Below are 27,881 nucleotides of genomic sequence, written 5' to 3'. Positions count from 1 at the left end.
TTTCCCTCTCCCTCTCCCTTTTTTTGGCTCCATCTTCCGTGTCGAAATCCTCTACTGTCGAGGTGTTCCTACTATCGTATACGCCCCAGACACAGCAAGGTGACGAAAAGACCGCCCCCTCAAATCTTAGGTTATTTGGGTCTCTCTCCTTCCATTTCACGACCTTCTTCCCAGTTCATTCAAGATTACCTTGTCTTCACACCGGTGAGTTTGAATTTCTCTCAAATGTATAAGTGGAATCACCAATCACCAAATCCCATTGGAGAACCTAGCATTGTCTAGAAACTGGGATGGAAATCAATGTTTAGCGTAAAAAAAACTGAGTGGATGTCACAGGATATATAATTCCATTTAACACCCTTAATTGCTACACAATTATGTGGATCCCACCAACAACTTTTATGAATGATCTATACAAGTTGTAAAATTACATTTTTTTTTTATCTCCATTTTATCCTTTCATCAGTTTATCACAGAGGTATTGTAAAATAGGGTACAACAATTTTGTAACCGGCCGAAGTGACAAGTAGCTTTTCTCCTAAAAATAATATGGGTTAATGAGAAATGAAAAGTGAAACCCATGAAAGGAGAGAGCTGTGAGAATGATGAATCTTTATCCTCTCAATTATAGGATCCAGATCCTCTACTGTCGAGTTGCCCGACAGGTCCGTGCTGCCCTGACACGGGGCTGCGTGCAATAGCTACCTTACCCCTGCCCAAACGCCTTGTCCGAGTCGGGGTAAGATGGTAATTATGCGCAGCCCCGTGTCTGGGCAGCATGATCTTGCCGGGCAGCTGCACAGTAGAGAATCCAAATTCTCAATTACATTGTCCGTACTTGACGTCAAGTACATCTAACAGAGGAGGCAGAATGACTATCCTACCCCCTACCCAAACACATTGCCCGAGGTGGAGTCCACGTGGGATCCACCTCCCTCTATTAGATGTACTTGACGTCAAGTACGGGCAATGTAATTGAGAGGATAAAAATGTGAGAAGATATTGCAAAAGTTGCGTGGGATGTAGTCGAATTGTTTAGAAGTGACATCGGTGCAGCTCGACAAGTCTTCCTCTGAAGTCTTATTCCAAAGCTTTGAAGAAGAGGACCAGAGAAGGTACAAAAGCAAAAGACAAGAGAAGCAACCAAGGAACAACTTTCCCTGAACTCTTAGGCTGCGTTTGGTAACGGTCTGAACAAAGAACGCCCGTTCTTGACTAGAAACGTTCTGAGATCGAAAATGACCATTTGGTAACGGTCTCAAGAACGAAAATGGTGTTTGGTAATGTTACACCCGCACCCCGGATCATAATTAATTATTATTTCTTCCCCGTGATGTGTGGTTATCACGCCACGTATGCTTTGGTGAGTCGTTCTCACCGGTGGTCAAACCAGCTACAAAATTATTGACCACGATGCGGATTTACCTGTGGAGGAAACTATTCGGGTCACGGGGACAAACCATGACAAGGAAATAGTAAGCCCTAGCACTTAAGTTTATTTATTTACCCTTTCTCTCGATGCCCTTGAAGTGCGGGTCAAGATTGGGACCGCCCGGGCTATTTTAGTTGAGTTGAGAATATTCCATTTGTGGGTCCCACTTATTTAAGGGAGCGTGTGATGAGCTTATAATCCCATGGTGGATGGACCCATCCCCAAGTGGGTTCTTTTCTATTTGAAACCTGTGGGCATGCCCATTTAGTTAAGAGGCCCATTCAACTTAAGGGCCCATTTGACTCTATTTGACCCAAAGATGGGTTAACCCATTCTTTTACCCTAAATAAGACCATGGGTCAACCCATTAAGCCATCTTGGATCCACCCATTTAACTCTTAACCCATTTGACATGTGAGATCAAAAAAATGGGTTTTATTCTATTTCTTACCCAACCAATTGGACCCATCCCCAAGTGGGTTCTTTTTTTTAAAAACCAATGGGTCAACCCATTTAGCTATTGACCCATTTAACTTAAAGGACCCAAGGCCCATTTTCTATAAATAAGACAAAGGGGGGGGGAGAAGGATTCATTTTCATTTCTTCTCCCATCTAGCCTAAATCGTGGAAGAGAGAAAGAGGAGAGAAAGGAGAATGAAGAAAGAAGAAAGAAGGAAAGAGGAAAGAAGGAAGGAGAAAAGGAGGAAGAAGGGTGGAGAATCTTGGTTGGAGGTTTGAAGATCACTTCTTTGAGCCTCAACATGGAGCCTTCTACCTTGGGGTGGGTAAGCCATTCAATCCCATCTCTTTTCTTCTATTTTGGGTTTTGGGGTTTGGGAAATGGGAGAAATTCGACCTAGGGTTCTCTTGGAACCTAAGGAATCGATGGAACCTCTAAACCTAGACTATGGTGGAGTTATTTCACTCCATTACAAGCCCTAAGCCTAAGTAATCTCTTTCCATTTAAGAAATTTAAGGTTTCTACTATATTATGTCCTAATTTAGGTTCTCTTTGTTTTCTCTTAAATCCATGGGATTACATGGACCTAATGAGGTCTTAGAACCCTAATGGACCTAGGAGGAAGCTTTCTTGAAGCCTCCCTACCTTTAAACCCCTTGGAAAATGAATCCCTAGTGAGAAACCCTTCAATTTTCGGTTCGCAGGTATGTGGTTTTACACTCGGATTCGATTTTAAAACCACACCTGCAACCGACCTTGACTAAAACTATCCTAAGCCCCCTGGTTAGCTAGGATTTACATGTGGTTTCGGACACTGCAAGAAACCACCCTGAAATTACCTCCTTGAAAAGGCCCCTGTGAAGCTTCGGTTTACACTCGGATTCGATTTTAAAACCACATCCGCATCCGACCTTGACTAAAACTGTCCTGGGCCCCTGGTTTCCTAGGATTTACACTCGGATTCAGTTTTCTGAAACCACATCTGCATCCGACCTTGACTAAAACTGTCCTGGGCCCCGGGTTTCCTAGGATTTACATGTGGTTGCAGAATTTGGGCATGAAACCACACCTGCAACCACTTCACTTCTGAAACCTTATACTTAAATGATTAATGGGAGACCTTTTGGGGATCCGTCCCTTTACTTAATTAATCCTGTTTGCACTCTTTATTTAGGTTTAAAGTTTTCATCTTGTGACCTGTTACTTGATTGCGGCGACAACTCATAACATCGGGACATAACACAAATAGTGAGTGGGTTTGGTTGTTTGGGCTTGATATTATTATTGCATTGTTTATTATGTCATCATTATAAATTATTAAGCATGCTTGCGCATATTGCATACTTTTATATATGAATGTTATGATGTTAATTGGAGATGCTTTACTTTGATGGGTCTCGGTGCGGTGGGTGCGGTCAAAAGCTCCGGATAATATATATATTTATGAAGAAATTATGTTGAATGTCATGTTGAATCGTAGCGCGCGTGTCGTGCTAGTAACCGGGCACTAAACCGGATGAAAAGTTGATGCGCCGAATTACCTCTCGGGACGATAGGACTTGCATGTAGTAATGGCTAGGATTTTACACCCTTATGCTACGACCCTTACCAACAGGGGTTTAGGTGTTGGGTAATCGATACACCGGATTCCGTGGAGGTGGGAGAGGCCATCATGGTAGTATTGGTTATCGGGGTCTTCACCGAGTGGTCTTGGAGGCTTCGATCGGCGTAGGTCCCAGGTGACAATTGAGGTTTCATTGTGGCGATAAGTTAAGTGACCCACAGTGTCTCCCGAGTTGTCACGATGGCATATGCCATTGACTTAGTTGTGATGTTAGGTGGAAAATTTACTTAACATATGCATGCATCATCGGACTATGTGAATTGTGTGTTTGTGCATCCCCATCCCCTCACTGGCTCAGTGGAGAGCTAACCCCCTCGTGTACACAATTTTTAGATTATGATGCAGGTACGGAGGAGCCGGAAGCTGTGTTAGAGGAACATGGCAACGGGTGTCCTTGTGACAATTGTGCCTACGGGCCGTGAGAACTCTAGGGACTTGTTTCCCTTTTGTTTATTTTAGGGCGTAGGCCCATGTAAAAACATTTACTGTTATACCCTTGTTAATCATTATTAGATGGTAATGAAAAATGGATTAACTACAGTATTTATCATCTAGGCTTTGATCATCTTGTAATTATTGATTTTATACGCTTCCGCAAAACTACTGATCATTTGGAATGTAATATTTTCCTTTCCGCACTCTGATATTATATTGTTTTAATATTAGTTATGACTGTGCGTTGGGACACTGTGTCAGTGATCCTGGCAGCTTAATAGGATGACAAACGTTGTCCTAGTCACCCCTTATAATGTATTTTATCCCTTGTCTGGGATGGGGGCGTGACAGAGTGGTATCAGAGCATGATGCTCTGCACCGACCACAGTCTCGCGGACTCTTGATTTACTCTCCACAATTAGGTTCTAAACTAAAAATCTTTAAGAACATAAATGATTGTATGCAGACATAGGAGAAGACTGATTGTGGTGAAACAAGAACTTAGAAGATAATAGGCAACATGACACTTAGGACTTGAACCATAGGCTGTTAAGCTACAACTTTGAAATTGCTTGGTTGGGCCTTAAGTAGGTCATAAATGAGTAACTATATGTTAAAATTCATAAACAATGATGAACCAATTATAACCAAGCATAATTATCAATAATGATTTAAACAAGAAAGAAGTAAGCAAATACATAGAGATACATATAAGATTAATTACAAATATTCAATCGTTCAAAATTTTCTTGGGAGGCAATCATATCCTTCCCATTTCAACATTCATGATTTCATCTATTCCAACAAAAACATACGACTCTATCCTGCTCAATCAAAAGATACCAATCTAAACACTGTAATTGTTCCAGATTCTCTGCTTCGGCATAACTGTGCCTTTCCCCAACTCAAAATGCAAGATCTCATCTGTTCCAACTCAAAACATTTGATTCTGTTCATCTCAGATTAAATATACAAGTCTACCATTTCAAAAAGTTCTCAGTTGTGCACCCTAAGACAAAAACTAGAAGAACTGATCCGAGATAACTTCAATTTGTTGAGAGAAAGCTGGGCTAGTCATTTGCACCACCGCCACCACCGCGACCAAGAAAGCTGTCGATGTCATCTACCCCTCTCTCGATACCCTCTAGGCACCAAGTCTGATTGGAGAGTTGCTTCGTGACCTCATCGAAGCCATCCACCACTCGCAGGTTCAGCCGCCTGATGGTCGTCAGAATGTCAATACCTCCCACTTGATTAAGGTATAGGGATTCCTTCTAAGTGAACAATAGGTCCTTGCTCCTCCAATGGACACGTTGATAACGCCGGCCAACTGTGCTGCAATGAAGGCTATAGGAACCCCCTTGACACATGAAACAACCCGATAGTTTTGTGTGCCCGGGTTCCCAATGTCCAGATTTGCATAGAAATGGCGAATGAGTTTCAGGTAGTATGGTTTAGGAAGGTTGAGAATGTTGGTCCACCCCAATGCCTCGAATCTCTGCCCCACCATGGAAGCTTTGAGATCATCCAACACTACATCCCGCCCTTCCACTATATTTTTTTTTAAAGCGGAAGTAGTCTGGGTAAAGCTCTGGGTCCTCTATCTTTTGAAACCATAGTGGATCTAGGACAGTTGGTGCAACTTGTTCAACGCATGCACGCTGTGTTATTGGAGCCATTGATTGTTTTAACCTGCAGCTAAAAGCCAAGATTGATAGCAAATTTGTACCTTGAATGCTAAGGCCTAAGTAGATGATCAATGTAAGGTTGTGAAGTTCAAAACCTAGTCCTTGATTTTCCTTCCAAAGCAAATTAAATTTCAGCAGGATTCTTAGGCTAGAAAATTTTGATTTTATCCAATTGTGATCTAAGAAGTTAGGGAAAAAAAGAAAAGGCATGACCATTATGTGAATGACATGATAAATAATGAAGATTCATGGTCATAATATGCCTAGAAAGTAATGCTTTATGCAAAACAGTGAGTTCAAGCAAAATATGGACTTATTTGATCTTGAAACATGCTATAAACTTTAAAGAAAATTTTTAGATTTTGTGATTGGAAGTTTGAATCTTGAGAAACAAGTAAAGTTGGCTTGTGACCACTCAAAGGATGTAAACTAAGCCCTATCTAGTAAGACCGATTCATACATGGCAAAAGAAAAGAGGAAAATTCGAGTAGGTTTTGGTTTTTTCCAAAATCCAACCTAAATCCTTGAGTTAGATGCCAAGATCGTATGCAAGCCCTTGTATAGGTTGCTTATGGTGAGAAAATGGTTAAGATTAGATTCTGAACAGTCTACTGAGCAAAAGAAAGCAAAACCCCCAAGTTTTCAAAACCTAAATTGTGTTTTGGGGTTTCTCCTTGAGAGAACTCGATGGGAGAGAGAAAGATCTTACCTGAATGCGATTGGATGTTGTTGAGGAGTAATTTGGAGCACTAAAATCCACCGAGGAGGGAAGGGAGAGCAAGAACGATCACGGCTTTTGGTTCTTCAAATGTATTAGGATTGTGTTTCGAAGGAGGGAAATAAACCCCTAAGTTGCGGGTTTTAAAATTTTAATTTTTGGGCCATGCGGTTTCACCCGTGGATTCAATTTTGTGAAATCGACTGAGAATCCATGAATTTCTGAGAACAAAATTTGATTCTGAAAAAGCTCGGATTTACCTGTGGTTGCAACTTACTGAAACCACACCTAAAACCGCCCAAGCCAGAAAGGGTTTTCTTGCCTTGTCTTGATGAACCAACCTATGTTAGGCTTTTATTACCTCTATTTGATGTTTCCCTCGCCCCTCTTGTGGCATATCTTACCCCGGTAACTTAAGCTTTATCTTGGCAAATAAAAGTATAGAAGTGAAATGCCTACAAGATGTGAAAATTGTATTGTGACAAGAGCATGTAAGGGAAATGAGACATGATAACCATAGGAAGATGTTTGGAGTGAAGAGAAATGAATAAGATCAATGCACATGTAAAATCCATGTGACATTCCTAATGCGTGGATGTGAATAATGAGATCAATGTGAACAACATATACTTTTGGCTACTTTACATCCCAACGAATATGAAACAAGCAAGTTATTGGATGAAAATACCTCAACAAGAGACAAGAATTATTTATTTGAGGAAGAGAGGAAAGACATGTATACAAGAGAATATGCTTGAAGATAAGACAATGTGATAATTTTCTATGAGATTTTATGGCATGTAAAAGAATTAGATTTGAACTTGGAGAGTTTTCCCAAAATACTGTGAATTGAGGACTTTACTACAACCAAAACTTGAACATAATCCAAGTAAAATTCAACTATATATGATAAACCTAGCAACAATCTCTAAAATACTTGCAAAGACTTGAAATTTATAAAAGGTGCAATAATCAAACAAGGATCCAACAACTTAGTGTCATCGATCAAATAGGACTTGATTTACACCAAAAAAAACCCTAGTCTCAATCGGTTTGGCATGGATTTGGTGTACATAGCCATGAGATTACAAGCAAAGTCAAGACATGATCACAACTTGAAATGATTCATCCCAAATCCAAGAAAAGAGAAAGTAGGAATGAGAAGAAAGCCATATCTTGAACAAGTGAGAGTTAAACCTTGAGGCTTAAGATTACAAGAAAACCATCCAAGGGAAGCTTGAACGGAAGTCCCTGTAGAGCTTTTTCTCCCTGCGGTTATGTTCCTTTCTTTGGAGCCAAAAGTGAGTTTTAAAACTCGCGGCTCTGTTATGTTAAATTTCTGCAAATGAACGAACGAGCGAATCCACTTATCGTGAATCTGCTCCGCATAAAACTTGAAATTTTCATTATAAATCTGTGCGGATCAACGAACGGATCCACACTCATGCATCCGTCCGTAAATCCGTTTGACTTAAACCCTCTCGGCCATTGAGACTTTTGAGATTGGACAAACGAACGGATTCGCATTCCACATCCGCCCGTTAGTCCACTCTCCCTATTTTCGCGGAGGGGCCATGAATGCACCCGGAGTGCTGACGCCGCTCGTGAGTCCACCCGATTTCTTTTAGGATTTTTAGCTTGTTTTGGAGACCTTTGACTACACTTATATGTGATGATTATGTGCCTATACCCTAGATCGGACACCCCGTTGTGTGACCCATTTGTGGGAACCACCTAAGTCTAGTCAATACCTTGAATTGAAAGAGGTTAGGACTTGTACCCGACTGGGCCAGCTAATAAAAAGTAGCAGGCATTGGTAACCGCTGTGACTCCTCTCTTACATAAAGGAAGAAGAGTTACCTTTGAGGATAAAGACCTTCGATCCTATGAATTTAAAGACCCGAACCTTATGGATAGAGAAACCTAAACCTATACGGGTAGAGACCCTCAATGGGGTGCGTAGGAAAGGAAAGTAATAGACTGGTTTATTTGAGTAAGCCATGAAGGTCACGTGTATTTGGAAGTCATTCATAACACCTCAAGCTAGTGATGACTCTATTTGAACTTTACTTGGTCCATCCAAACCTTGTTTAGACTCATAGAGAAAGTCCTACGCCGTGATTTGACTTTCCAAAAAAAAAAAAAAAAAAAAAAAAAAAGAGACTTAGTGAACCGTACCTGAGAACTTCTAGTTCTGGTGGATTGACCTAGATGACAGATATGTCCATAGGGATTTGAATGTAATTATTGAATCTATGCCTACATATTGGTGTGATAAATATATATAGATATACCTTAGAACCTTGGACTTGTGTGACTAGAGTGATTCTCTGGTACTACAAGTATGACTTACCTCGACCTTGCTGTGAAACTAGTTGGAGCCCTGACCTTGGTTGACCAAACCTTAGGGTAATGAAGAATGAATTTAATGACCGGATAGGTTAAATTATGGAGACTGCTTGAAGAGTTGACTTGGACAAAAGCTAGTAATGGTTATTGGTTCTCGAAAGAGGACTGATGTGGACTCTTCCCTGTGGGATAACCGTGTAGTAGGTTAAAGGTTGTGAAAGCTAAAATGAAGGATGTAACAAGACCTTCTCCAACGCAGATATGAATGGGGTAATGGATCACCAAATGCGTTCCCTCCGTCTTGGGAGTGAACAATAGGAGATTCCATCAATATTCCAAATCATTCTAAAGTTGGGTTAGGTAATGAGACAACCAGATGTGAAAGCCTTCGAATGTGAACCCTATGTTGGGACATGGACAAGTTAAATCCTGTAACCCAAGACTGACGAGTAGTGAAGGCTAGAATGGTATCACTTGATCTGGAAGATTTAGGAAACTCTGTTCCTTGAGACTTAACTTAGTAGTTGGAACCCTGTTTTTCTAGGGTTATTGTGAACCACACCCCTGTGGTAATGTGACCCTGTAAGGAAAAGAGAATTGTGGAACCTGACTTGCTGTGCCACGTAGGCACTGCCTCATCTTGACCCGACCTTTGACTTAGTTCAAGATGTGGGTGACCTGGGATGTTGTTATCCAACAACCCTTCTCACTTGAGACCCTAGCTGCCTCAAATTTCGGGGATGAAATTTCTTGTAAGGTGGGGAGGATGTTACACCCGCACCCCGGATCATAATTAATTATTATTTCTTCCCGTGATGTGTGGTTATCAACGCCACGTATCTTTGGTGAGTGTTCTCACCGGTGGTCAAACCCACTACAAAATTATTGACCACAGTGCGGATTTACCTGTGGAGGAAACTATTCGGGGTCATGGGGGACAAACCATGACAAGGAAATAGTAAGCCCTAGCACTTAAGTTTATTTATTTACCCTTTCTCTCGATGCCCTTGAAGTGCGGGTCAAGATTGGGACCGCCCGGGCTATTTTAGTTGAGTTGGGAATATTCCATTTGTGGGTCCCACTTATTTAAGGGAGCGTGTGATGGGCTTATAATCCCATGGTGGATGGACCCATCCCCAAGTGGGTTCTTTTCTATTTGAAACCTGTGGGCATGCCCATTTAGTTAAGAGGCCCATTCAACTTAAGGGCCCATTTGACTCTATTTGACCCAAAGATGGGTTAACCCATTCCTTTACCCTAAATAAGACCATGGGTCAACCCATTAAGCCATCTTGGATCCACCCATTTAACTCTTAACCCATTTGACATGTGAGATCAAAAAAATGGGTTTTATTCTATTCTTACCCAACCAATTGGACCCATCCCCAAGTGGGTTCTTTTTTTTTTTAAAACCAATGGGTCAACCCATTTAGCTATTGACCCATTTAACTTAAAGGACCCAAGGCCCATTTTCTATAAATAAGACAAAGGGGGGGGAGAAGGATTCATTTTCATTTCTTCTCCCATCTAGCCTAAATCGTGGAAGAGAGAAAGAGGAGAGAAAGGAGAATGAAGAAAGAAGAAAGAAGGAAAGAGGAAAGAAGGAAGGAGAAAAGGAGGAAGAAGGGTGGAGAATCTTGGTTGGAGGTTTGAAGATCACTTCTTGGAGCCTCAACATGGAGCCTTCTACCTTGGGGTGGGTAAGCCATTCAATCCCATCTCTTTTCTTCTATTTTGGGTTTTGGGGTTTGGGAAATGGGAGAAATTCGACCTAGGGTTCTCTTGGAACCCAAGGAATCGATGGAACCTCTAAACCTAGACTATGGTGGAGTTATTTCACTCCATTACAAGCCCTAAGCCTAAGTAATCTCTTTCCATTTAAGAAATTTAAGGTTTCTACCATATTATGTCCTAATTTAGGTTCTCTTTGTTTTCTCTTAAATCCATGGGATTACATGGACCTAATGAGGTCTTAGAACCCTAATGGACCTAGGAGGAAGCTTTCTTGAAGCCTCCCTACCTTTAAACCCCTTGGAAAATGAATCCCTAGTGAGAAACCCTTCAATTTTCGGTTCTGCAGGTATGTGGTTTTACACTCGGATTCAATTTTCTGAAACCACACCTGCAACCGACCTTGACTAAAACTATCCTAAGCCCCTGGTTAGCTAGGATTTACATGTGGTTTCAGACCTGCAAGAAACCACCCTGAAATTACCTCCTGAAAAGGCCCCGTGAAGCTCGGATTTACACTCGGATTCGATTTTACAAACCACATCGCATCCGACCTTGACTAAAACATCCTGGGCCCCTGGTTTCCTAGGATTTACACTCGGATTCAGTTTTCTGAAACCACATCTGCATCCGACCTTGACTAAAACTGTCCTGGGCCCCGGGTTTCCTAGGATTTACATGTGGTTGCAGAATTTGGGCATGAAACCACACCTGCAACCACTTCACTTCTGAAACCTTATACTTAAATGATTAATGGGAGACCTTTTGGGGATCCGTCCCTTTACTTAATTAACCCTATTTTCACTCTTTATTTAGGTTTAAAGTTTTCATCTTGTGACGTGTTACTTGATTTCGGCGACAACTCATAACATCGGGGCATAACACATATTGTGAGTGGGTTTGGTTGTTTGGGCTTGATATTATTATTGCATTGTATATTATGTCATCATTATAAATTATTAAGCATGCTTGCGCATATTGCATACTTTTATATATGAATGTTATGATGTTAATTGGAGATGCTTTACTTTGATGGGTCTCGGTGCCGGTGGGTGCCGGTGCCGAAACCCCGGATAATATATATATTTATGAAGAAATTATGTTGAATGTCATGTTGAACTGTATGCGCCGTGCCGTGCTGGTAACCGGGCACTAAACCAGATGAAAAGTTGATGCGCCCGGATTACCTCTCGGGACGATAGGACTTGCATGTAGCTGTGGCTAGGATTTTACACCCTTATGCTACGACCCTTACCAACAGGGGTTTAGGTGTTGGGTAATCGTACACGGATTCGTGGAGGTGGGAGAGGCCGATCATGGTAGTATTGGTTATCGAGGTCCGCCACTGAGTGGTCTTGGAGGCTTCGATCGGCGTAGGTCCCAGGTGACAATTGAGGTTTCATTGTGGCGATAAGTTAAGTGACCCACGTGTCTCCCGAGTTGTCACGATGGCATATGCCATTGACTTAGTTGTGATGTTAGGTGGAAAATTTACTTAACATATGCATGCATCATTGGACTATGTGAATTGTGTGTTTGTGCATCCCCATCCCCTCACGGCTCGGTGGAGAGCTAACCCCTCGTGTACACAATTTTTAGATTATGATGCAGGTACGGAGGAGCCGGAAGCTGTGTTAGAGGAACATGGCAACGGGTGTCCTTGTGACAATTGTGCCTACGGGCCGTGAGAACTCTAGGGACTTGTTCCCCTTTTGTTTATTTTAGGGCGTAGGCCCATGTAAAAACATTTACTGTTATACCCTTGTTAATCATTATTAGATGGTAATGAAAAATGGATTAACTACAGTATTTATCATCTAGGCTTTGATCATCTTGTAATTATTGATTTTATACGCTTCAAAAACTACGATCATTTGGAATGTAATATTTTCCTTTCCGCACTCGATATTATATTGTTTTAATATTAGTTATGATCGTATGCGTTGGGACACCGTGTCGATGATCCTGGCACTTAATAGGATGACAAGCGTTGTCCTAGTCACCCCTTATAATGTATTTTATCCCTTGTTGGGATGGGGCGTGACAGTGGTATCGAGCATGATGCTCGCACCGACCACGATCTCGCGGACTCTTGATTTACTCTCCACAATTAGGTTCTAAACTAAAAATCTTCAAGAACATAAATGATTGTGTGCAAACATAGGAGAAGACTGATTGTGGTGAAACAAGAACTTAGAAGATAATAGGCAACATGGCACTTAAGATTTGAACCATAGGCTGTTAAGCTACAACTTTGAAATTGCTTGGTTGGGCCTTAAGTAGGTCATAAATGAGTAACTATATGTTAAAATTCATAAACAATAATGAACCAATTATAACCAAGCATAATTATCAATAATGATTTAAACAAGAAAGAAGTAAGCAAATACATAGAGATACATATAAGATTAATTACAAATATTCAATCGTTCCAAATCTTCTTGGGAGGCAATCATATCCTTCCCATTTCAACATTCATGATTTCATCTATTCCAACAAAGACATATGATTCTATCCTGCTCAATCAAAAGATACTAATCTAAACACCATGATTGTTCCAGATTCTCTGCTTCGGCATAACTGTGTCTTTCCCAACTCAAAATGCAAGATCTCATCTGTTCCAACTCAAAACATTTGATTCTATTCATCTCAGATTAAATATACAAGTCTATCATTTCAAAAAGTTCTCAGTTGTGCACCCTAAGACAAAAACTAGAAGAACTGATCCGAGATAACTTCAATTTGTTGAGAGAAAGCTGGGCTAGTCATTTGCACCACCGCCACCACCGCGACCAAGAAAGGTGTCGATGTCATCTACCCCTCTCTCGATACCCTCTAGGCGCCAAGTCTGATTGGAGAGTTGCTTCGTGACCTCATCGAAGCCATCCACCACTCGCAGGTTCAGCCCTGATGGCCATCGAATGTCAATACCTCCCACTTGATTAAGGTATAGGGATTCCTTCTAAGTGAACAATAGGTCCTTGCTCCTCCAATGGACACGTTGATAACGCCGCCAACTGTCTTTGCAATGAAGGCTATAGGAACCCCCTTGACACATGAAACAACCCGATAGTTTTGTGTGCCCGGTTCTCGTGTCCAGTTTTTATAGAAATGGCGAATGAGTTGTAGGTAGTATGGTTCGGAAGGTTGAGAATGTTGGTCCACCCCAATGCCTCGAATCTCGCCCCACCATGGAAGCTTTGAGATCATCCAACACTACATCCCGCCCTTCCACTATATTTTTTTAAAGCGGAAGTAGTCTGTAAAGCTCTGGTCCTCTATCTTTTGAAACCATAGTGGATCTAGGACAGTTGGTGCAACTTGTTCAACGCATGCACGCCTGTTCTTGGAGCCATTGATTGTTTTAACCTGCAGCTAAAAGCCAAGATTGATAGCAAATTTGTACCTTGAATGCTAAGGCCTAAGTAGATGATCAATGTAAGGTTGTGAAGTTCAAAACCTAGTCCTTGATTTTCCTTCCAAAGCAAATTAAATTTCAGCAGGATTCTTAGGCTAGAAAATTTTGATTTTATCCAATTGTGATCTAAGAAGTTAGGGAAAAAGGAAAGGCATGACCATTATGTGAATGACATGATAAATAATGAAGATTCATGGTCATAATATGCCTAGAAAGTAATGCTTTATGCAAAAGCAGTGAGTTCAAGCAAAATATGGACTTATTTGATCTTGAAACATGCTATAAACTTTAAAGAAAATTTTTAGATTTTGTGATTGGAAGTTTGAATCTTGAGAAACAAGTAAAGTTGGCTTGTGACCACTCAAAGGATGTAAACTAAGCCCTATCTAGTAAGACCGATTCATACATGGCAAAAGAGAAGAGGAAAATTTGAGTAGGTTTTGGTTCTTCCAAAATCCAACCTAAATCCTTGAGTTAGATGCCAAGATCGTATGCAAGCCCTTGTATAGGTTGCTTATGGTGAGAAAATGGTTAAGATTAGATTGTGAACAGCTCGAGCAAAAGAAAGCAAAACCCCAAGTTTCCAAAACCTAAATTGTGTTTTGGGGTTTCTCCTTGAGAGAACTCGATGGGAGAGAGAGAGATCTTACCTGAATGCGATTGGATGTTGTTGAGGAGTAATTTGGAGCACTAAAATCCACCGAGGAGGGAAGGGAGAGCAAGAACGATCACGGCTTTTGGTTCTTCAAATGTATTAGAGTTGTGTTTTGAAGGAGGGAAATAAACCTCTAAGTCGTGGGTTTTAAAATTTTAATTTTGGGCCATGCGGTTTCACCGTGGATTCAATTTTGTGAAATCGAGAGAATCCATGAATTTCTAATAACAAAATTTGATTCTAAAGCTCGGATTTACCTGTGGTTGCAACTTCAGAAACCACACCTAAAACCGCCAAGCCGAAAAGGATTTTCTTGCCTTGTCTTGATGAACCAACCTATGTTAGGCTTTTATTACCTCTATTTGATGTTTCCTCGCCCCTCTTGTGGCATATCTTACCCGGTAACTTAAGCTTTATCTTGGCAAATAAAAGTATAGAAGTGAAATGTTACAAGATGTGAAAATTGTATTGTGACAAGAGCATGTAAGGGAAATGAGACATGATAACCATAGGAAGATGTTTGGAGTGAAGAGAAATGAATAAGATCAATGCACATGTAAAATCCATGTGACATTCCTAATGCGTGGATGTGAATAATGAGATCAATGTGAACAACATATACTTTTGGCTACTTTACATCCCAACGAATATGAAACAAGCAAGTTATTGGATGAAAATACCTCAACAAGAGACAAGAATTATTTATTTGAGGAAGAGAGGAAAGATTCTAAGGATTTTTATCAACAATCATGTATACAAGAGAATATGCTTGAAGATAAGACAATGTGATAATTTTCTATGAGATTTTATGGCATGTAAAAGGATTAGATTTGAACTTGAAGAGTTTCTCCAAAATATTGTGAATTGAGGATTTTACCACAACCAAAACCTGGGCATAATCCAAGTAAAATTCAACTAGACATGACAAATAGTGATAATCTCTAAAATGCTTGCAAAGACTTGAAAGTTTATAAAAGATGCAATAATCAAACAAGGATCCAACAACTTAGTGCCATCGATCAAATAGGACTTGATTTACACCCAAAAACCCTAGTTCCAATCGGTTTGGCATGGATTTGGTGTACATGGTCATGGTATTACAAGCAAAGTCAAGACATGATCACAACTTGAAATGATTCATCCCAAATCCAAGAAAAGAGAAAGTAGGAATGGGAAGAAAGCCATATCTTGAACAAGTGAGAGTTAAACCTTGAGGCTTAAGATTACAAGAAAACCACCCAAGGGAAGCTTGAACGGAAGTCCCTGTAGAGCTTTTTCTCCCTGCGGTTATGTTCCTTTCTTTGGAGCCAAAAGTGAGTTTTAAAACTCGCGGCTCTGTTATGTTAAATTTCTGCAAATGAACGAACGAGCGAATCCACTTATCGTGAATCCGCTCCGCATAAAACTTAAAATTATCATTATAAATCTGTGCGGATCAACGAACGGATCCACACTCATGCATCCGTCCGTAAATCCGTTTGACTTAAACCCTCTCGGCCATTGAGACTTTTGAGATTGGACAAACGAACGGATTCGCATTCCACATCCGCCCGTTAGTCCACTCTCCCTATTTTCGCGGAGGGGCCATGAATGCACCCGAGTCTGCGCGCGCTCGTGAGTCCACCCGATTTCTTTTAGGATTTTTAGCTTGTTTTGGAGACCTTTGACTACACTTATATGTGATGATTATGTGCCTATACCCTAGATCGGACACCCCGTTGTGTGACCCATTTGTGGGAACCACCTAAGTCTAGTCAATACCTTGAATTGAAAGAGGTTAGGACTTGTACCCGATTGGGCCAGCTAATAAAAAGTAGCAGGCATTGGTAACCGCTGTGACTCCTCTCTTACATAAAGGAAGAAGAGTTACCTTTGAGGATAAAGACCTTCGATCCTATGAATTTAAAGACCCGAACCTTATGGATAGAGAAACCTAAACCTATACGGGTAGAGACCCTCAATGGGGTGCGTAGGAAAGGAAAGTAATAGACTGGTTTATTTGAGTAAGCCATGAAGGTCACGTGTATTTGGAAGTCATTCATAACACCTCAAGCTAGTGACGACTCTATTTGAACTTTACTTGGTCCATCCAAACCTTGTTTAGACTCATAGAGAAAGTCCTACACCGTGATTTGACTTTCCAAAAAAAAAAAAAAAAAAAACTTAGTGAACCGTGCACTGAGAACTTCTTTTCGTGGATTGACCTAGATGACAAATATGTCCATAGGGATTTGAATGTAATTATTGAATCTATGCCTACATATTGGTGTGATAAATATATATAGATATCCTTAGAACCTTGGACTTGTGTGACTAGAGTGATTCTCTCGGTACTACAAGTATGACCTTACCTCGACCTTCTTGTGAAACTAGTTGGTGCCCGACCTTGGTTGACCAAACCTTAGGGTAATGAAGAATGAATTTAATGACCGGATAGGTTAAATTATGGAGACTGCTTAAGAGTTGACTTGGACAAAAGCTAGTAAAGGTTGTTGGTTCTCGAAAGAGGATGATGTGGACTCTTTCCTGTGGGATAATTGTGTTATAGGTTTAAAGGTTGTGAAAGCTAAAACTGAAGGATGTAACAAGACCTTCTCCAACGACAGATATGAATGGGGTAATGGATCACCAAATGCGTTCCCTCCGTACTGGGAGTGAACAATAGGAGATTCCATCAATATTCCAAATCATTCTAAAGTTGGGTTAGGTAATGAGACAACCGGATGTGAAAGCCTTGAATGTGAACCCTATGTTGGGACATGGACGGTTAAATCCTGTAACCCAAGACCACCGAGTAGTGAAGGCTAGAATGGTATCACCCGATCTGGAAGATTTAGGGAACTCTGTTCCTTGAGACTTAACTTAGTAGTTGGAACCCTGTTTTTCTAGGGTTATTGTGAACCACACCCCCGTGGTAATGTGACCTGTAAGGAAAAGAGAATTGTGGAACGACTTGTCGTGCCACGTAGGCACTGCCTCATCTTGACCCGACCTTTGACTTAGTTCAAGATGTGGGTGACTTGGGATGTTGTTATCCAACAGCCCTTCTCACTTAGACCCTAGTTGCCTCAAATTTCGGGGACGAAATTTCTTGTAAGGTGGGGAGGATGTTACACCCGCACCCGGATCATAATTAATTATTATTTCTTCCCGTGATGTGTGGTTATCAACGCCACGTATCTTTGGTGAGTCTGTTCTCCTGGTGGTCAAACCCAGCTACAAAATTATTGACCACAGTGCGGATTTACCTGTGGAGGAAACTATTCGGGGTCACGGGGGACAAACCATGACAAGGAAATAGTAAGTCCTAGCACTTAAGTTTATTTATTTACCCTTTCTCTCGATGCCCTTGAAGTGCGGGTCAAGATTGGGACCGCCCGGGCTATTTTAGTTGAGTTGGGAATATTCCATTTGTGGGTCCCACTTATTTAAGGGAGCGTGTGATGGGCTTATAATCCCATGGTGGATGGACCCATCCCCAAGTGGGTTCTTTTCTATTTGAAACCTGTGGGCATGCCCATTTAGTTAAGAGGCCCATTCAACTTAAGGGCCCATTTGACTCTATTTGACCCAAAGATGGGTTAACCCATTCCTTTACCCTAAATAAGACCATGGGTCAACCCATTAAGCCATCTTGGATCCACCCATTTAACTCTTAACCCATTTGACATGTGAGATCAAAAAATGGGTTTTATTCTATTTCTTACCCAACCAATTGGACCCATCCCCAAGTGGGTTCTTTTTTTTTTTAAAACCAATGGGTCAACCCATTTAGCTATTGACCCATTTAACTTAAAGGACCCAAGGCCCATTTTCTATAAATAAGACAAAGGGGGGGGAGAAGGATTCATTTTCATTTCTTCTCCCATCTAGCCTAAATCGTGGAAGAGAGAAAGAGGAGAGAAAGGAGAATGAAGAAAGAAGAAAGAAGGAAAGAGGAAAGAAGGAAGGAGAAAAGGAGGAAGAAGGGTGGAGAATCTTGGTTGGAGGTTTGAAGATCACTTCTTGGAGCCTCAACATGGAGCCTTCTACCTTGGGGTGGGTAAGCCATTCAATCCCATCTCTTTTCTTCTATTTTGGGTTTTGGGGTTTGGGAAATGGGAGAAATTCGACCTAGGGTTCTCTTGGAACCCAAGGAATCGATGGAACCTCTAAACCTAGACTATGGTGGAGTTATTTCACTCCATTACAAGCCCTAAGCCTAAGTAATCTCTTTCCATTTAAGAAATTTAAGGTTTCTACCATATTATGTCCTAATTTAGGTTCTCTTTGTTTTCTCTTAAATCCATGGGATTACATGGACCTAATGAGGTCTTAGAACCCTAATGGACCTAGGAGGAAGCTTTCTTGAAGCCTCCCTACCTTTAAACCCCTTGGAAAATGAATCCCTAGTGAGAAACCCTTCAATTTTCGGTTCTGCAGGTATGTGGTTTTACACTCGGATTCAGTTTTCTGAAACCACACCTGCAACCGACCTTGACTAAAACTATCCTAAGCCCCTGGTTAGCTAGGATTTACATGTGGTTTCAGACCTGCAAGAAACCACCCTGAAATTACCTCCCTGAAAAGGCCCCTGTGAAGCTCGGATTTACACTCGGATTCAGTTTTCTGAAACCACATCTGCATCCGACCTTGACTAAAACTGTCCTGGGCCCCTGGTTTCCTAGGATTTACACTTGGATTCAGTTTTCTGAAACCACATCTGCATCCGACCTTGACTAAAACTGTCCTGGGCCCCGGGTTTCCTAGGATTTACATGTGGTTGCAGAATTTGGGCATGAAACCACACCTGCAACCACTTCACTTCTGAAACCTTATACTTAAATGATTAATGGGAGACCTTTTGGGGATCCGTCCCTTTACTTAATTAACCCTATTTGCACTCTTTATTTAGGTTTAAAGTTTTCATCTTGTGACGTGTTACTTGATTGCGGCGACAACTCATAACATCGGGACATAACACAAATTGTGAGTGGGTTTGGTTGTTTGGGCTTGATATTATTATTGCATTGTATATTATGTCATCATTATAAATTATTAAGCATGCTTACGCATATTGCATACTTTTATATATGAATGTTATGATGTTAATTGGAGATGCTTTACTTTGATGGGTCTCGGTGCGGTGGGTGCGTGCTAAAACCCCGGATAATATATATATTTATGAAGAAATTATGTTGAATGTCATGTTGAATCGTATGCGCCGTGTCGTCTTGTAACCGGGCACTAAACCGGATGAAAAGTTGATGCGCCCGGATTACCTCTCGGGACGATAGGACTTGCATGTAGCTGTGGCTAGGATTTTACACCCTTATGCTACGACCCTTACCAACAGGGGGTTTAGGTGTTGGGTAATCGAGTACACGGATTCGTGGAGGTGGGAGAGGCCGATCATGGTAGTATTGGTTATCGTGGTCCGCCACCGAGTGGTCTTGGAGGCTTCGATCGGCGTAGGTCCCAGGTGACAATTGAGGTTTCATTGTGGCGATAAGTTAAGTGACCCACGTTGTCTCCCGAGTTGTCACAGTAGCATATGCCATTGACTTAGTTGTGATGTTAGGTGGAAAATTTACTTAACATATGCATGCATCATTGGACTATGTGAATTGTGTGTTTGTGCATCCCCATCCCCTCACTGGCTCAGTGGAGAGCTAACCCCCTCGTGTACACAATTTTTAGATTATGATGCAGTGCGGAGGAGCCGGAAGTCGTGTTAGAGGAACATGGCAACGGGTGTCCTTGTGACAATTGTGCCTACGGGCCGTGAGAACTCTAGGGACTTGTTCCCCTTTTGTTTATTTTAGGGCGTAGGCCCATGTAAAAACATTTACTGTTATACCCTTGTTAATCATTATTAGATGGTAATGAAAAATGGATTAACTACAGTATTTATCATCTAGGCTTTGATCATCTTGTAATTATTGATTTTATACGCTTCCGCAAAACTACTGATCATTTGGAATGTAATATTTTCCTTTCCGCACTCTGATATTATATTGTTTTAATATTAGTTATGACTGTGCGTTGGGACACTGTGTCAGTGATCCTGGCAGCTTAATAGGATGACAAGCGTTGTCCTAGTCACCCCTTATAATGTATTTTATCCCTTGTCTGGGATAGGGGCGTGACAGGTAAAACCGGTTCTTTCCTATTTAATATTAATTACATTAATGTCAATTATACAAAAAACAAGACTTGTAAATTTCTTTTCTCTTACCAACCTTAGCATAAAATTAAAATATCTCACTAACATAACCAAAGTAAGTATAAAAATATGTCAAATTTCAAAGATGCCATTAAAATTGGGTTCTTGTGTGGATTAGTGGCATAACTGACTATGCTATGAACAGTTGAATAAAGAGGGCCTGGATGGACTCGAACCACCATCCTCTTGGAACATACTCATGGTCCAAGTGCTCTACCAATTTGAGCTAAAGACCCATCAAAACTGAGTGCAACCCCTTTCTTCTTCTTCTTTCTTCCATCATTATTATACTCCAACTCCACTAGCCCAGTTTTCTTTCTTTTGTATTTTGTTTGTCTATCTACACACTGATATAAGGTAATCATAAATCATGTTTTTCTGCAACTCAATCTACTAACTATAACAACCTGAAATCAATTGACAGCAAAACAATTGACTATCCTACCCCCTACCCGAACACATTGCCTGAGGTGGAGTCCACGTGGGATCCACCTCCCTCTATTAGATGTACTTGACGTCAAGTACGGGCAGTGTAATTGAGAGGATAAAAATGTGAAAAGATATTACAAAAGTTGTGTGGGATGTAGTCGAATTGTTTAGAAGTGACATCAGTGCAGCTCGACAAGTCTTCCTCTGAAGTCTTAGCTTCCAAAGCTTTGAAGAAGAGGACCAGAGAAGGTACAAAAGCAAAAGACAAGAGAAGCAACCAAGGAACAACTTTCCCTGAACTCTTAGGCTGCGTTTGGTAACGGTCTGAACAAAGAACGTCCGTTCTTGACTAGAAACGTTCTTTTGCGTTCTTGGTCTAGAACGACGTTCTGAGATCGAAAATGACCGTTTGGTAACGGTCTCAAGAATGCCGTTCAGAACGAAAATGGTGTTTGGTAAAACCTGTTCTTTCCTATTTAATATTAATTATAATAATGTCATTTCTTTGTCAATTATACAAAAAACAAGACTTGTAAAATCCTTTTCTCTTACCAACCTTAGCATAAAATTAAAATATCTCACTAACATAACCAAAGTAAGTATAAAAATATGTCAAATTTCAAAGATGCCATTAAAATTGGGTTCTTGTGTGGATTAGTGGCATAACTGACTATGCTATGAACAGTTGAATAAAGAGGGCCTGGATGGACTCGAACCACCATCCTCTTGGAACATACTCATGGTCCAAGTGCTCTACCAATTTGAGCTAAAGACCCATCAAAACTGAGTGCAACCCCTTTCTTCTTCTTCTTTCTTCCATCATTATTATACTCCAACTCCACTAGCCCAGTTTTCTTTCTTTTGTATTTTGTTTGTCTATCTACACACTGATATAAGGTAATCATAAATCATGTTTTTCTGCAACTCAATCTACTAACTATAACAACCTGAAATCAATTGACAGCAAAATAAGAAACCCTTCTCCCCCCCCCCCCCCCCCACCCAAAAAAAAATGTTTATCAATCCAGGTAAACCCAAGTATCAAAACTTGTGGATGAATGACACCAAACTCCTTTGAGACTGCAGATTCCAATTTACATCATTCAACCATGCACACAGACACACACACATACACACGGTAGGGGAGAGAGAGGGAGTTAGCAGAAACCAAAAAGAAGAAAATGACTTGACTAGGATGACCACCTTCCCTAACTTTTCCTTCCACTTCCCTGCAACCCTTTCCCCCCCCCCCTCTCCACCCCCCAAAGAGAGAGAGAGAGAGAGAGATGCTGGAATGGAAGGAAAAGTAGACCAGCAAGTCACATTGGTGGTCTCACACAGTGCCTTTCCGATCATGGGCCCACCAGCTTCTTGGCTTGATGTGTTGAAAACCACTACTTATAATAACACATCTGTTCAAGACTACCTTGCCAACTTGAAAATAGTTCATGCCATAGACTATGGCAATATTTACTAAGAAAAAAACTCTCTTTCACTCACTTTCACTCAAAATGCAAACCCACCCCAAGGCTGAAAAAGGCTAAACAGATCAAGGGTGAAACTATAAAGCATAGAACTGACATTGAATGCATTCCTTGGAACCTAGTGTTAACACCAATTGGTAAGATGAAGGAAGTTGACTGAGATGGTTCAGTGCTGTGTAAGAAAAGTCCAAGTGTTGCATGAGAAGCATGACTTGAATAAGATTGGATGTTTAAAAAGGATATGGGTGAAACCAAAAGGAAACTATTGATACATAATAAGCATTTTCAGATGTTAAATTGACTACATGAGCATTAAACCACACTTTTTGGTGTTCATTTGCAAAAACTCAGGAGAGGCATATACATTCATTATGCAGCAACCATGTAAATCATTTACCAAACAGATTAATAGTATATAGAATATATAAATTTATCAAAAGCAGTCCCTAATTTAGACTGTAAATCAGTTTTTGCACACGTGGACTTATAAAGTTATGTTATGCCACTTGGACAACTCTAATTGGGCAATAGCATAATATTGTAACCATTAGGAGAAGAGGAAGGTTGAAAGTGTTAAAAGGATAAGGGGGTAATCGAAAATTACTTGAGCTGCAGTCATCTCAAAAGGATAAATTGGAAGTATTATTAGTAGATTTATGCTACAGTGCAAATTGGAATTTCTTATATTAATATGGGTACAAGGGAAAAAATGATTTGGGCTGCAGTAGTAAGAAAGGACATGTGTGCTTATGATTTCAAGTGCTAAATAGAGGACCAACACAACAGTACTCATGTAGGAAAAAGTAGTTGTAGTTGGGTCAAAGATTAGTTGAGTTGTGTTGAGTATTCGGTGGTTTATGGAGAATAAATAATTTCAAGTGCTGAAACCCCAGTAGCTTAAGTATGGAAATGATTTATAACTGCCTTGTATTTGAATTTTGATCAAAAGACGAATTCCTTTGTTTCTACACTATATAGATGTGAGGCAATTAGAAATTACATCTGAAAGAAGTATATCTGAACCAATATTGGATGTAACCATGATTTATGAATCAGTGAGACTTGAGAGGCTATGTAAAACAAAAAACTGTGTAGGATAAAGCTTTTGTTTCTCAATCGAGGAAATACAAAGTTGGAAAGAGTCATAAACATTATTAGGAAACTTAGGAAGAACAGACTAAGATTTAATTAGAAGAAGTAATCAATCAAAATCTGAACATTAGGGCTGAATAGAGAAAACGTTTGATAACCACGGGGAATAAAGAAATAGTAGCGAGGGCAAAAGGAACCAAGACGAGTTCGAGTAGCCCTCTTAGAGGGTGGAATAAAACCCCAAAATCCTGTACAGAACAGAACTTATGAGGGACACCAATAGAGGATCGATTTTTTCTGAGACAAAATGGGAAACAAAGGAATTGTTCTCCATACCTTTTCAGTTGTAGGCTGCTGATTAAAGGGGTGCTGATCCACTTCCTGAGACAAAATCAGAAACAAATTGGATCAATCTTCCATAATCTCCACATAGAGACGGTGAGAGGGAGAGTATGAGAGGGAGAGAGAGAGACAGAGAGAAGAAAAGAGCCAAAAAACGACACAGAGAGTATGAGAAAGACAGAGAGAGACTGAGAAAGGGAAAGAGCGAGAGAGAGGTGTAGAGAATACGAGAGATAGAGAGGGAGAGAGAGAAACAGAGAGAGGGAAACAGCGAGCGAACGTTACCAGAGCATGCAAGAGATAGAGAGGGAGAGAGAGCGAGAGAGAGTGAGAGATCTCACCTAGGGTTGCAGAGCGAGTCCTTTCTTCGTCGTCTCCCAAATTGGTGCTAGCAGAGCGAGAGATGAGTTTCATGATTTCTCTAAAAAAATCACGGGTTTGTGTGACTTTTGTCCGTCGCTCGTCGTTCTTTGTTCTTTTGGTGCTCAAGACCTCCGGTTCGTTCTAAAAGAACGAAAAAAACGAACCGCAAAGCCAAATACTTTTTCATGTTTTTTTGTTCTTTTTGAACAAAAGAACTGTTCTGAACGTTACCAAACGCACTCTTTAGTTGTTTGCTAGACTTGCAATTCGTATTTTGACTGTTAAATTGACATATGATTAGAGATAAAAAGACAGAAAACCGGTTACCTATTCCTAACGGTCAAAGCGAACCCTTTCATTTTGGAACTGACATATGGTCACACGGAGGGATGCGCTCCTGAACACAGAACTTGTTCCCTCAAAAAAATTGTGAAAGTGACATATGCTCAGAAGGAGGGTTATTCAACAATTTGGATCCTCTACTCCTGAGTTGCCTGATAGGACCGTGCTTCCGGGACACAGCAAGGAGAGAAATGTCCGCCTTACCTCTGCCCGAGATTAGACTGATATGGTAAGGTTTGACTGGATCGGCCAACTCGGTTGGATCGACCAATTCGATTCAATCCTTGATCGATTTGATTGATTTTTTTTCAAAGTTTTTAAGTTTTTATTTTTATATTATCTTGATCGATACTGATTGATACCAACCGATATTGATCGATCCGATCTACCAACTCTGGCTGATACATGACCTGATCCATAAAAAATTGTTTCGGGGGGGTTTTTTGACTGATCCAACCTCGACCGAAAAGGTTGGATCTAGCTCTCCTCCAATCATGGCGGAAGCTAGAGGGTCCAGCATTCGAAAACCACCCCAAAAACAGGGGGTTGGTTATTTCACAGGTAGGACCCAGGTAGGATCCACCTGTGAAATGACAAGCCCACCCCTATTTTTGCGATCGTTTTGCGAGACTGAACCGTCCAGCTCTCGCCACAGCCGCAAGAAATCCATTTCCAAATTTTTTTTGAATATGATCGATACAGAGTCCAATACCGATTTTGAACCTTGATCCAAAGTTATGGAGAAAATGATATCCAACGCAAGGTTCTAGAAGGTTTTACCATTTTGGAATTTGGATTGTGAACAAAGAAGTTGATTTTACCAAAGAAAACTTAAAGTGAGTAAAAAAGTTGATGCGACTTCTCGACATAAAGTGTCTGCCATTTTTGGGATTTGGATTTTGAATAAAGATCTTGATGTGACTTGTTGAAATAAAAGAAATGGGAGTTTTTCTATTTGTTTTTTTTTTCTTTGGTAAAATCCAACGCAATCATGAGTCTAAGTATTGGTATCGTATCCCCGATATGTACCAGTTTTGTTGGTCATTGATATCGTATCGATAACATGATACAGATAAGGGGTAAAATGGTCATAAAACTTATTTTTTAAAGAAATTCAAGAGTAATTTTGTTCGATACAATAAATCCAAACTGTTACCATATTGGTACCATATCGATTACGCAATGGACACTCATTTAGGTAGATTTTGACACTTTTGGGCTCCTCCCCCATGTGTGTCTCTCTAGAAGTATTTTTTTATACATTGTTATTTGCTTTGTGTTTGATTTCAATATTCAAAATGATGTTTTTAAGTTTTCTTTTGAGTTGAATTCCCAATTTTACATATATTTTTGTAAATATATAGTCGTATTTTCTAATCTAGAGAAAGTGTATTAAACATGTATCAAATATGTACCATATCATTACCATGTGCGTTTTATTTCTACAGGATTTTTAAAAAATATTATTATCGTCTAATTCATTTAATTATCATACGTATCCATACTCATTCAATTGCCGTTTCCAAACGTACTAACTATGGCCTAATGTCTTGTAAAGGTGAACCATCACAGCATAAATAAACAACAAACGATCTTGGGAAGTTGGTGGAATTTACGTATGGTATTGTGTTTGGATAAACAACTTTACCCATCACAGTAGATTGATTTCAAAATCGTAGGATTCACATTTCACAATATGATAAAAAGTTCAAATCCACAAGATAACCACATGGAATAATAAATACCTTGGCGGCAATGGCACGTAAATACTTGACATGGTGAGCCCCAGAAGCGGAAGCCCAATTTTGCCCCTGTTCTTGGAAAAGGCTCTGCGAGCAACATCGATGGCAAGTTCCAAATCCTCGGTGGTGGCTGTAGGAATATCCCCTGAAACAGTCCCCAACTCCAAGAAGAAGAAGAGAAGTAGGGACGGAGGTAGGTTGCAAGGTGGGGTGGATTGCAAGGCTAAGCAAAGACTTTTAGGGCTTTTTGTTCAAATGAAATGGGGATGAGTGACATGGAGATTGGTTTATTTTGAGTGAAAGTGATTTGGCTAGAAGTGGGCTTGGTTTAGGGGTTTAAATCGGTTCAAAGAGGGTCTCATCAGATTTTCAAAAAAATTTGAATTAATTCAATAGAGGCCATTAGATTCTCATAAAGACAAGTGGCGCGCTGAAAAGTGGTGGAAGTACAGCCCATGGAAGTAAAGGATGTGGATAGGTATAGGAAAGACATGCATGTACTTTTTCTTTTATCACAAGGATACTAGTTAGAACCAAGGAATGTCTACAAAATATGGAATCGTGAGAGGGATGGGAGGGGATTTGCTGAGATTGTTAAAGGGAATTTTTATCCGCTGTTGTAACTGCAGCGCTGCTGTACCCATTGGCCATATGTGCATAGCGGACTCTACTGTGCACACATGATTGCTGCTGTGCCCAACAGTGGATAAAGGTCCAAATGATATTAATTAAGAAAGTATGGTTCATTAGACCCTCAACAGGTAGAAGCAAAAATAATTGAGTTCAGATCTACTACCCACATGGGGACGGATGGAGACAGATCTGAACCCTCCATGAGGCTGTGGGATTCGCCTTTATGATGTGGGATCCATGTCCCATGGAGGGGTTAGATCTGTCCCCACCCATCCCCATTTGGATAGCTGATTCAGATTCAAAATAATTCTCTCCAATTCCTTAAAACTCTGTAGTTTGGGTTAGAGATGTTGACACGTGTCAGTTTGGACATTCAACGGTACCGAATCCAAAAAAAGAAAAGAAAAAAAATAAAAATCAATAAACTTAGACCGTTGGATGTTTGAACTGCCACGTGTCACCCTGCACTATAGTGGGTGGTAGGTAGGAGACCTAAGCAACAACCCTTCGTCCTTGCTCATGGGTGGTCATTAGTTGTTGTTATACGTGGGTTGCCAGACACCATTTATTTTTCCCATCCTTTGAATCCTCCACTCTATGACTCCTTTGATTGAGGCAGGCTTCATAGCATAAATAAGTAGTTAAAGCACCAAATTATATCCAAAGCAAAAGACCATATTCCATTCTCACTCTCAGTGTCACACTCATTCTCACTTACTCGCGCCAAGTTCTAAGATCG

The 27,881-nt window shown here is 40.5% G+C and overlaps 1 long non-coding RNA gene across 1 annotated transcript; it reads left to right on the top strand.

The window, feature by feature from the left end:
* The first annotated feature begins 998 nt into the window (after positions 1 to 998).
* On the top strand, positions 999 to 21,368 carry LOC122667305. The gene is made up of 3 exons (XR_006333782.1): positions 999 to 1,077; positions 5,184 to 5,186; positions 21,355 to 21,368. It is a non-coding gene; the product is annotated as an uncharacterized LOC122667305 (long non-coding RNA).
* The last annotated feature ends 6,513 nt before the right edge of the window (positions 21,369 to 27,881 follow it).

Source organism: Telopea speciosissima, chromosome 7 (genome assembly GCF_018873765.1).
Source record: "Telopea speciosissima isolate NSW1024214 ecotype Mountain lineage chromosome 7, Tspe_v1, whole genome shotgun sequence".
In the NCBI taxonomy this organism is placed as follows: domain Eukaryota; kingdom Viridiplantae; phylum Streptophyta; class Magnoliopsida; order Proteales; family Proteaceae; genus Telopea; species Telopea speciosissima.
Note: the sequence above shows the minus strand (reverse complement) of the source record. Positions and strands in the feature narration are given on the sequence as shown.